Genomic DNA, 11,249 nt, shown 5'->3' with positions numbered 1-11,249 from the left:
TCATCATACAACATGCCCAGTGCCGTAAAAAAAGCATCAACACTTTTAAGCGACGGACAGTCAGGCTGCAACCCATATGCCCAGACCTGTGGGTCTCCTTGTAGCAAGGAAATCACTATGCCCACCCGCTGAATCTCTGACCCAGAAGACTGAGGCCTAAGCTGGAAATATAGCTTGCAGCTCTCCTTGAAACAAAAGAACTGCGAGCGATCTCCAGAAAAACGATCCGGAAGATTTACTTTCGGCTCCTTAACCCCTGAAGGTGCTGCTGCTGCGGGAGCTCCACCAGCAGCCTGGGAGGTGTGCATTTTAATGGACAAATCACTAAATTGACGAGTCAGGACCTGCACCTGATCGACCACCTGTTGCAACATATTTTGAGGGGTATGCTCCATATTCCCACAAAATTTCAACAGGAGTATTGGGCTGCTGAATATGTTATGCACACCAGTGCCTGCAGGAATGTACTGGTGTCTGAACAGAGAGGGATGCAAAACAAATGAACTAACAGACAGACTGGGAAATATGACATCACGTACACAGAAAGTGATAGGGTAACAAAACCAACACAAAGTGAACAGAGAAGCCCAGAGGCTAAGAAACTGGGTGTCTCCCTAGTATTACAAATGCTAAGATGGAAAAAGCAAGATGTTGTGTTTTAATACGTAGAGAACCCGAAATGCTGTTGCTAAGGGCAACAGCAAAACCCTAAAGGGTTACCAACGGGTGTGGCAGCAAACTCCTTGGTCAGAGATGGAATAGTAGGCACAAGGAGAGTCTCCACAATCCTAATTCTCACTTGCAGGGCCCAGGTTCAGATTACTGCCACTAAACTGACACATGGACGCCCTGCACAGTGAGAGAGGATTAAGCATGCAGGTCTGAAAGTACAGCCACAAACCTGCTGGGTTCACAGAATAGCAAAAGAACCTCAGCAGGCTAAACGACTGACTCCAGTCTTACTGCTAGGTCTGGATTGGCAGAGTGTAGTACCAAATCCCCAGGCCTATTTGCAGTAAGCAATAACAAATACAAAGCTACACAGTACTGGCTAATTTTCAGGAACTGACTAACCAACAAAGATTCAGCAGCATCTGCTTAATCTGAGAAGAGGCCTTATATAGCAGGTGCTGTCCACGCCCCACTCAGACCTCACAGACTGTGAGCACAAAAACCAGCACCGGATCCCCTGCCTGTAACCACTGCACAGCAAAAGACCCGAACCGGAGTATCAGCTGCGCTCAGGTTACTCGGCTAGCACTTGTCTCCCGGTTGCCATGACGACGTGGCAGCACAGGGCAGGAGACCCTAACAGGGTTCCAGTTGCCCGGAGACTCCTCTTCCCAACAACCTGGACAGCGACAACTACATGTAGTATAAAAGGTGGAACTAAGTTGCTGCACATCCATCCCCAGTGGCAGTAGATTTTACTACCATGCCTGCTGTGTGTGTGTCTGTGGATCTGAGTGCTCAATAATTGCACCAAAGACAGAGAGAGACTCTGGTAAGTGGCTTATCATGATCATTAGGTCTGCATATGTCTGACGTACTGTATTCCATAAACAGCACTTTGGGGGCAGGCTATAGCTTGTTACCTGCTAATTCTGCATTGTTCATGGACTGGCGACAATTGCTCTACAATCGGGCATTGCAAATCCTGCAAATGCCCCTGAACCCCCTGGGAGTGGGGGGACTGCTTACTAAGTATGGCATAAATAAACTAATGTTATATGCTCTTATTAAGCTTCAGTTATGTTCTATACTTGTGTTCAGCTCTGTTTGTATAGCTACATTTATTATTTATTAATTATTATTAAAAAAAAGTCCAATTATCATTTCTTTCTATACATTTTATTATTTGCCAATGCATACAATTAGTTATTTTAGTTTCATTCATGTGATTGTTGTACCCCCTGAATCTGCCCAATGCTTCTCATTGGATGTCTAGATCAAAGACTAAAGGAAACCTCCCGTATTTCATGTGCAATTACAACTGTCCACCCTTAGATGGCAGTACCAGCCTTTTCTAATTATGTGACCCCTTCTGTTATTTTTGTTGACAACAGTACTTCATTGCTGTCAACATCTGATAGACCAGTGCACCCATTTACTGCCTTCTTTGTGTATGTGGTAGTCTATATACTGTATGTTTGGGTGGAGGGGAGCATCTCCTCTAAAAACAAACTATTACATATAGTGATGAGCGGGTTCGGTTTCTCGGAAACCGAACCCCCCCGAACTTCAGCCTTTTTACACGGGTCCGAGCCGTGCTCGGATTCTCCCGTGTGGCTCGGGTAAACCGAGCGCGCCCGAACGTCATCATCCCGCTGTCGGATTCTCGCGAGACTCGGATTCTATATAAGGAGCCGCGCGTCGCCGCCATTTTCACACGTGCATTGAGATTGATAGGGAGAGGACGTGGCTGGCGTCCGTTTACTTTATAGTAGTTAGTTATTATTATTACGTATTACACTTGATCTAATTGATTTGCTAGTGCTACTGCTTAGCTTAGTGTTGGGAGGATTGGGGAGGTTTTGCTATTTTTTTTTTATCCGTTCTCTGCCTGAACAAAAACGCTCCATACTATCTGTGCTCAGCCTCAGTGTGCTGCATGATATATGTATATCTGACTGTGCTGAGTGCTCACTGCTCACACTGCTTAATTGTGGGGGAGACTGGGGAGCAGTTATAGCAGGAGTACAGTGCACACTTTTGCTGCCAGTGACCACCAGTATACGTTTGTCTGCCTGAAAAAGTTAAACACTCCTGTGGTGTCTTTTTTTTTTATTCTATAAACGCATTCTGCTGACAGTGTCCAGCAGGTCCGTCATTCATTATATTATATAAATATTTACCTACAGTAGTGTTATATTTTTTTTTCATCTCTATCATCTTTATCATCTCTATACTAGCAGACGCAGTACGGTAGTCCACGGCTGTAGCTAGTGCTACCTCTGTGTCGTGACTACTAGTGCTCGGCCAATATTGTAAATAATATACCTCTACCTGTGTGGTGTTTTCTTTTTTCTATCTTCATTCATACTAGTCTAGTACTAGTTAGTTTAGCAGTCTGCTGACAGTGTCCAGCAGGTCCGTCATTATATAATATATATATACCTACAGTAGACAGTAGTATATATTTTTTAATTATAATTCTTTATCATCTCTATACTAGCAGACGCAGTACGGTAGTCCACGGCTGTAGCTAGTGCTACCTCTGTGTCGTGACTACTAGTGCTCGGCCAATATTGTAAATAATATACCTCTACCTGTGTGGTGTTTTCTTTTTTCTATCTTCATTCATACTAGTCTAGTACTAGTTAGTTTAGCAGTCTGCTGACAGTGTCCAGCAGGTCCGTCATTATATTATATATATATACCTACAGTAGACAGTAGTATCATATTTTTTTCAAATATAATTCTTTATCATCTCTATACTAGCAGACGCAGTACGGTAGTCCACGGCTGTAGCTAGTGCTACCTCTGTGTCGTGACTACTAGTGCTCGGCCAATATTGTAAATAATATACCTCTACCTGTGTGGTGTTTTCTTTTTTCTATCTTCATTCATACTAGTCTAGTACTAGTTAGTTTAGCAGTCTGCTGACAGTGTCCAGCAGGTCCGTCATTATATTATATATATATACCTACAGTAGACAGTAGTATCATATTTTTTTTAATTATAATTCTTTATCATCTCTATACTAGCAGACGCAGTACGGTAGTCCACGGCTGTAGCTAGTGCTACCTCTGTGTCGTGACTACTAGTGCTCGGCCAATATTGTAAATAATATACCTCTACCTGTGTGGTGTTTTCTTTTTTCTATCTTCATTCATACTAGTCTAGTACTAGTTAGTTTAGCAGTCTGCTGACAGTGTCCAGCAGGTCCGTCATTATATATATATATACCTACAGTAGACAGTAGTATTATGTTTTTTTTTATTATAATTCTTTATCATCTCTATACTAGCAGACGCAGTACGGTAGTCCACGGCTGTAGCTAGTGCTACCTCTGTGTCGTGACTACTAGTGCTCGGCCAATATTGTAAATAATATACCTCTACCTGTGTGGTGTTTTCTTTTTTCTATCTTCATTCATACTAGTCTAGTACTAGTTAGTTTAGCAGTCTGCTGACAGTGTTCAGCAGGTCCGTCATTATATATTATATATATACCTACAGTAGACAGTAGTATCATATATTTTTTTATTATATCTTTATCATCTCTATACTAGCAGACGCAGTACGGTAGTCCACGGCTGTAGCTACCTCTGTGTCGTCAGTCACTCGTCATCCATAAGTATACTATCCATCCATCTCCATTGTATACCTGAGGTGCCTTTTAGTTGTGCGCATTAAAATATGGAGAACAAAAATGTTGAAGTTCAAAAAATAGGGAAAGATCAAGATCCACTTCCACCTTGTGCTGAATCTGCTGCCACTAGTCATGGCCGAGACGATGAAATGCCATCAACGTCGTCTGCCAAGGCCGATGCCCAATGTCATAGTACAGAGCATGTAAAATCCAAAACACAAAAGATCAGTAAAAAAATGACTCAAAAATCAAAATTAAAATCGTCGGAGAAGCGTAAACTTGCCAATATGCCATTTACCACACGGAGTGGCAAGGAACGGCTGAGGCCCTGGCCTATGTTCATGGCTAGTGGTTCAGCTTCACATGAGGATGGAAGCACTCAGCCTCTCGCTAGAAAAATGAAAAGACTTAAGCTGGCAAAAGCACAGCAAAGAACTGTGCGTTCTTCGAAATCACAAATCCACAAGGAGAGTCCAATTGTGTCGGTTGCGATGCCTGACCTTGCCAACACTGGACGTGAAGAGCATGCGCCTTCCACCATTTGCACGCCCCCTGCAAGTGCTGGAAGGAGCACCCGCAGTCCAGTTCCTGATAGTCAGATTATAGATGTCAGTGTTGAAGTACACCAGGATGAGGAGGATATGGGTGTTGCTGGCGCTGGGGAGGAAATTGACAAGGAGGATTCTGATGGCGAGGTGGTTTGTTTAAGTCAGGCACCCGGTGAGACACCTGTTGTCCGTTGGAGGAATATGGCCATTGACATGCCTGGTCAAAATACAAAAAAAATCAGCTCTTCGGTGTGGAATCATTTCATCACAAATGCGGACAACAGGTGTCAAGCCGTGTGTTGCCTTTGTCAAGCTGTAATAAGTAGGGGTAAGGACGTTAACCACCTCGGAACATCCTCCCTTATACGTCACCTGCAGCGCATTCATCATAAGTCAGTGACAAGTTCAAAAACTTTGGGCGACAGCGGAAGCAGTCCACTGACCAGTAAATCCCTTCCTCTTGTAACCAAGCTCACGCAAACCACCCCACCAACTCCCTCAGTGTCAATTTCCTCCTTCCCCAGGAATGCCAATAGTCCTGCAGGCCATGTCACTGGCAATTCTGACGAGTCCTCTCCTGCCTGGGATTCCTACGATGCATCCTTGCGTGTAACGCCTACTGCTGCTGGCGCTGCTGTTGTTGCTGCTGGGAGTCGATGGTCATCCCAGAGGGGAAGTCGTAAGACCACTTTTACTACTTCCACCAAGCAATTGACTGTCCAACAGTCAGAGCCGGATTAAGGGGGAGTCACAGGGGGTACATTACCCTGGGCCCCCCTTCTGCTAGGGGCCTCACAGTTCAGTGTGCAGCTGCAGTGCAAAGCGCACCGCAAGCTGCATAAAGTCCAAAGAAAGAAGAGGGAGAGGGGTGGAATCCGAGCCGGGGGGGCGGGGCTACACGGCACTGCTTTCAGTTTCACTGCAGGCAGCATGTGAGAGGAGGGAGGAGAGAAGGCAGGAGGAGCAGCTACAGACGTGCCCACAGCCCACCCAGTGAGTGTGTGATAGTGAGGTAAGAGCGAGGGAGGAGAGGAGCACTCTACAGTATATGTATAAGTGTGTTTGTGATAGGTGTATATGTTTCTGACTGTGACAAATGTATATATGTGTATAAGTGTGTGACTATGTTTGTGAATGTATGTGTATGTGTGACTGTGTGAATGTATTTGTATAAGTGTGTAACTGTCAGTGTGTAACAGTATACATGCATGTGTATACGTGTGAGACTGTATGTATGCTTTTGTGTGTTTATATATACTGTATAAATGTGTGTGTGTGTATATATATATATATATATATATATAGTTAGTGTGTGTGTGTGTGTGTGTGTGTGTGTGTGTGTGTGTGTGTGTGTATATATATATATGTATATGAGTATGAATGCATGCATTTCCTGCCAACCATCACGTTTTGGTGGGACCGTCCTGTTTTTCGGGAACTGTCCCACCTGTGGACTGGAGAAAAGGTTATGAGGGATCGCTCCCACCTGCTGTGTGCATGATGCTGGGGGCAGTACATCGGCTGGTTAAGTGATGTGCATGCCCCCTGCGTGAAATGAATTTTTTGCGTGACGTGTGTCCGTGCTCCTTGTTTATGTACACGCAGAAGGCTTGCGCACTATGGTGGTCATTCCAAGTTGTTCGCTCACTAGCAGTTTTTAGCAGCCGTGCAAACGCTATGGGAGTGTATTTTAGCTTAGCAGAAGTGCGAACGAAAGGATCGCAGAGCGGCTACAAAATAATTTTGTGCACTTTTAGAGTAGCTCAAAACCTACTCAGCGCTTGCGATCACTTCAGACTGTTCAGTTCCTGTTTTGACGTCACAAACACGCCCTGCGTTCGCCCAGCCACGCCTGCGTTTTTCCTGGCACGCCTGTGTTTTTCTGAACACTCCCTGAAAACGGTCAGTTGACACCCAGAAACACCCACTTCATGTTAATCACTCTGCGGCCAGCAGTGCGACTGAAAGACCGCGTAGGGAACATACTGTGACCATAGCGGCATAAACGCACAGTCGGGGCTTCCGCAGCGCCGCTCAATGCATCAGCTTGGCTTGGAAGGGGTTAATGTTTTGTGGTGGGAGGAACGTGGAGAGAGGGTCCGAGGGGCTGATTGGCTGGATCATGTATAGGGGCTGGCCTGTCATACATATAGGCTGCTGACATGGTACTTCCTCCCTCTTTTCAGCTCTTCTCGTGGAACTGCTAAGTAACCCCCTTTTTATTTATCTCTTATATTGCTTACAGTATTTAATTTTCCTATCACTTTATTCCTTTTTTTATTCTCTCCCCTTATTATCTTCTATACTCTCTCTGCTGTCCCTTTATCTCCCTTCTCCTAACTATTACTATCTTCATTTTGCAGTTGGCATTCTTCTCACTTCCCCCCTCCTTTCTCCTTACATCTCTCAGGGGGGGAAATGCAGGTCTCTGTGGCTGACTGGCAAGGCGCAGCGCAGGGCTCCCCACACGGCTTATGGACTCTGATGGTGTCCAGCCGTAACGGGGAAGACCTGTTGCGCCCTCTGCGCTGGAGACTCCGGCCGCGCGCGTCCGTGTACGCCCGCCCGCTCGCACTCCCCTTCGGCACCTGTTCCCGTCTCCGTCACCGCCGCTGGCTGCGGCGCTAGACGGAGCGACGGGGGGGGACGCGCCCGTCTGAGGCGGCCTGCCAGGGACAGTGTCCTGCTGTCCCTGGATCCACTGCTCGGGGCTGCCCACTCGCACTCCCCTTCGGCACCTGTTCCCGTCTCCGTCACCGCCGCTGGCGGCGGCGCTAGACGGAGCGACGGGGGGGACGGGGACGCGCCCGTCTGAGGCGGACTGCCAGGGACAGTGTCCTGCTGTCCCTGGATCCACTGCTCGTGGCTGCTGCTGTAGGGGCTGACCACGTGGGGCCGGGAACAGTCTCCCGCCCTGCGCATCGCCCGCCCGGCCACACTTAGTAGTATAGTGGGTCCTAAGTTCAATCCCCACTATGGCTGCAATTATATTAAAGGGTGGGAAAGCCCATATTATATATTGTATCAGCAGGAGGGAGGGTGGATCGCGTAGCTGCCAGGCAGGGGTCTGGCCAGCGTGCGCGTGCCACTACCGCCATGGGGACTACAGGGGCCCATATGAGGCCTGTTAGTGCGCCCCGGGGACAAGCCCACCGGCAGGCTCCCTCCTGTGGCATGGTGGGGCCACACACCCGCTCTGCGGCTGCGGATGGGCTGCTGCCGGCGATGTCCATTGAAAAAACTGTCGGCCTGGGGCGTGCCGCGCCCGCCCACGGTGGGTCGGGCCACCTGGCCTCTCCTGCCATGGCTGGATCCGTGGTACCAGCCCCTTCCGGGTCTGCTCACAGGCCTCTTCGTACTGCAGCCAGCCGTGACAGTGTGGCCCCTACCAGTCTCATACGAGGCCGGCGTGCGACGGCGGGAGGCGTGCGTTCTGTCCCGCCCCGCGTCCGGATGCCGGCTTCCGTCGCTTCAACGGATAGCTCTCAGTCAGACGTGGAGCTGCCTCTTTCTAGTTCTGGCAATTCTCCGGTTTCTCCTCCCGGGGCTAATGCTCGGGATGAGAGGAGGTCGCGGCGCGGCCGTTCCGGTCGGGGGGTATCGTAGCGGAGCGGACGTGCCATTGTACCTCACAGTGAGGGATCATCGGAGTCCTTGCTCCCGACGGGAGGTTTGCGAAGCTCCCGTGGGGCGTGCGACTCGCGTTCTTGGTCTGATCTTAGAGCCATTTGTGCCTCTGTCGGCTGTGGCTCCCTTGTTATCCTCCGTACCCGGGGGACCGTGTCTGGCCACTTCTTCTTTGGAGGATAGCATTGCACAATTTCTTATCTCGCTCCGGGCCTCTGGCTCGACGGTCGCCCCGCCCGCCCCACTCCCGGCGGCTGCTGGTTCATGAGGGGAACATTGTCTCTCTTTTGTTTCCCCAGCCGCGGACGTTGGGCCAGGACTGTAGTCAGTCGGCGGATCCACAAGTCGGGACGGATGGAGTTCCCCCTCGTACTGGTGAGTCTTCAGTGGACCCTGACTGGTCCAAGGGGAGCGCACTTTCACCCCATAGTGGGGGTGGGGATCTAGTACTCAGTCCCGCTCATCTAGCAGCGCGTAAGGTTAACGGCAAGCGCGATAGGCGCAGGTGTCGGGGCACGGACTCTTCCCTTGCCTCCACGTCCTCAGAGGGTGTCCTCCTACGACGATGGTTGGGACAGGGTCAAGCGTCAAACACGGCGGCAGCAATGGCATTTTCCCTCTTCCGCCTCGCACGCGTCGGTGGAGTCAGACTCCGTTTACTGCGCCAACACAGCAATGTACCGTGGTCTGCGGCCCCGGGTCCGAGACTGGATCCGTAAGGGCCTATATGTCTATATTTTGCCCTTACTAGCGATGCTCGTATAGCCTTGCTTTCAGCTAAGCAAAAGGGCCGGGGCAGCGAGGACGCTTTGTGCTCCTACCAGACTTTAGTTAGATCCTGTTGATCTTTGCGGCGTGTTACTCAGAGACGCGCCCGGACGAACACATGACCATCATGCGCCATCAATTCCTGATACACGTGCTGTACCATACTTGGGGGAGTTACTACGAGGACTTCCGGCGCAAACAGCATGGGCGGCAAATCTATACCTTCGGTTAAAAGTATGTGGTATTGTGCTCGGAGCTGCCGCAGGGTTCAGTCGGTACAGCAGGAACGACGGGTTCCACGACCTGCCTCTCATTCTGCCGGCTTTTTAGGGGGTTCATGGCGGGCGGGGCATGGTTAATGCTTCGCTTTCAATCCTGCCCAATGCGGTTTGGGGTGGAGGGTGTCGTATGCGTCACTCCTGCACCAGCTGTGGCGGAGGCCACAGGATCAAGGACTGCCTCAGTACACGGCACAGGGGTAATTCCGGCCCGCAGTGCCGCGGCCCCAAGCGCTGGCCACAGACCCCACCCCAATTAGACTTCGGGCGTTCATACCCTGGCTGCGACGGTTCCCGCGGCCGGTGGACCTCCTATTCTTATACTCGGGTTTACGCACCTGGTTTCCTCTTGCCGATACATGGACTGGGAGGTCCCGGGGCTAGTACTAACTTGCATTCGGCTCGGGAGTTTCTGGGCGTGCTCCGGCAGAAGGTTGCGGCTGCATTGTCGTTGGCCGGGAGGATAGGCTTTCTCATCCATCGTTCCTGTCCTATCGGGTCATCGGTTTTGATGAGGCTATCCCTATTATCAGGTAGGGTCGTTCACCTATCTATAAGCTTGATTCGGCCATAGATGCCATTCGGTCCTTTGGTCCGGGCGGTAATGTGTGAATTGGATATCGCGTCAGCATTTCGCTCCTCCCGCTGCACCTTTTTGTCTTTCGATTTATGGGTTTTCAACTGGATGATGGCTACAACATCCATCGCTGCCTCCCCGTGGGTTTTTTCTCTCTTGTGCGCTGACTTTGCAAGGTGCAGTTCTTTCCTCCGCTGGGGTCTGCAGCAGGCGACGGGCTAGCGGGGTATGTCGCCCTACCTGGATGATTCTCTTTGCTCGTCCCACCTGGCTCTGTTCGCTGCGTCGTCTTACTATGGTTGGCCATTGGCAAGGTCCCTCAGCCTCCTTGTTTACCTCGGGATTCAGATGGATACAGTCGCTGGTCTCTGAAGGCTTTTTGGGGACAAGGTGTTGCGTCTGCCCGATGGTATCCTCTATTAGCTCGCCGCGGACAAGCTTACTCTACAACAGGCTCAATCCTTCTGTGGCCTGTTTCTTTTTGTGGGGAAGGTTATCCCCATAGGTAGAGTTTTCTGTGGGAAATTGGAACGGCCGACAGTTGGGATTGGACGCCCTCATCATTTTCTTAGTTTAGCACTCGAGGTATTTACGTATTTGGGACGGATTTCTAGTTCGTTTCACCTCCTCTCTGGAGTTTTTACGGACGCCTCTGGTGATTGCGATTCTTGCTGTTGCTGGATATTTTTCCCATACTGGGCACAGGGGCGCTCTGGCGCTATGCCCGGCGTAAAAAACAGGTGGTCTTCCTTCGCGACAATTTGGCCGTGTTTTTGCCATCATTAGGCAGGAGTTCACAGCCTTGCTGGACTGCTGGTCTTCGCCCAGATAGTCTTGCTATGCAAGGTGACCAACATTACGTTGCGAGACAAGCATGTCCCGGCTGAGCGCAACAAAATTGATGATACCCTTTCTCGCGGCGAATGGCAGTGGTTTCGGCAGTTAGCTCCTGCTGCTCTACTGCTTCTGTGTGCGGATTGGAGGATTTAGCCCACAGGTTTTGGCTCCTGCAACTTTTTACGGCTTATCTGGCCAAATTGCTACCTTCTGGAGAGGGGCCATAGTGGGTAGGACCCCTCACAAGGCAGATGGCCCATAGTTGCATTGCATTTGGGATCGCTGGGATGGTGGCAGAAG

This window comes from Pseudophryne corroboree, chromosome 11 (genome assembly GCF_028390025.1).
Source record: "Pseudophryne corroboree isolate aPseCor3 chromosome 11, aPseCor3.hap2, whole genome shotgun sequence".
In the NCBI taxonomy this organism is placed as follows: domain Eukaryota; kingdom Metazoa; phylum Chordata; class Amphibia; order Anura; family Myobatrachidae; genus Pseudophryne; species Pseudophryne corroboree.
The sequence above is the reverse complement of the archived record's forward strand: the minus strand, read 5'-3'. Positions refer to the sequence as shown.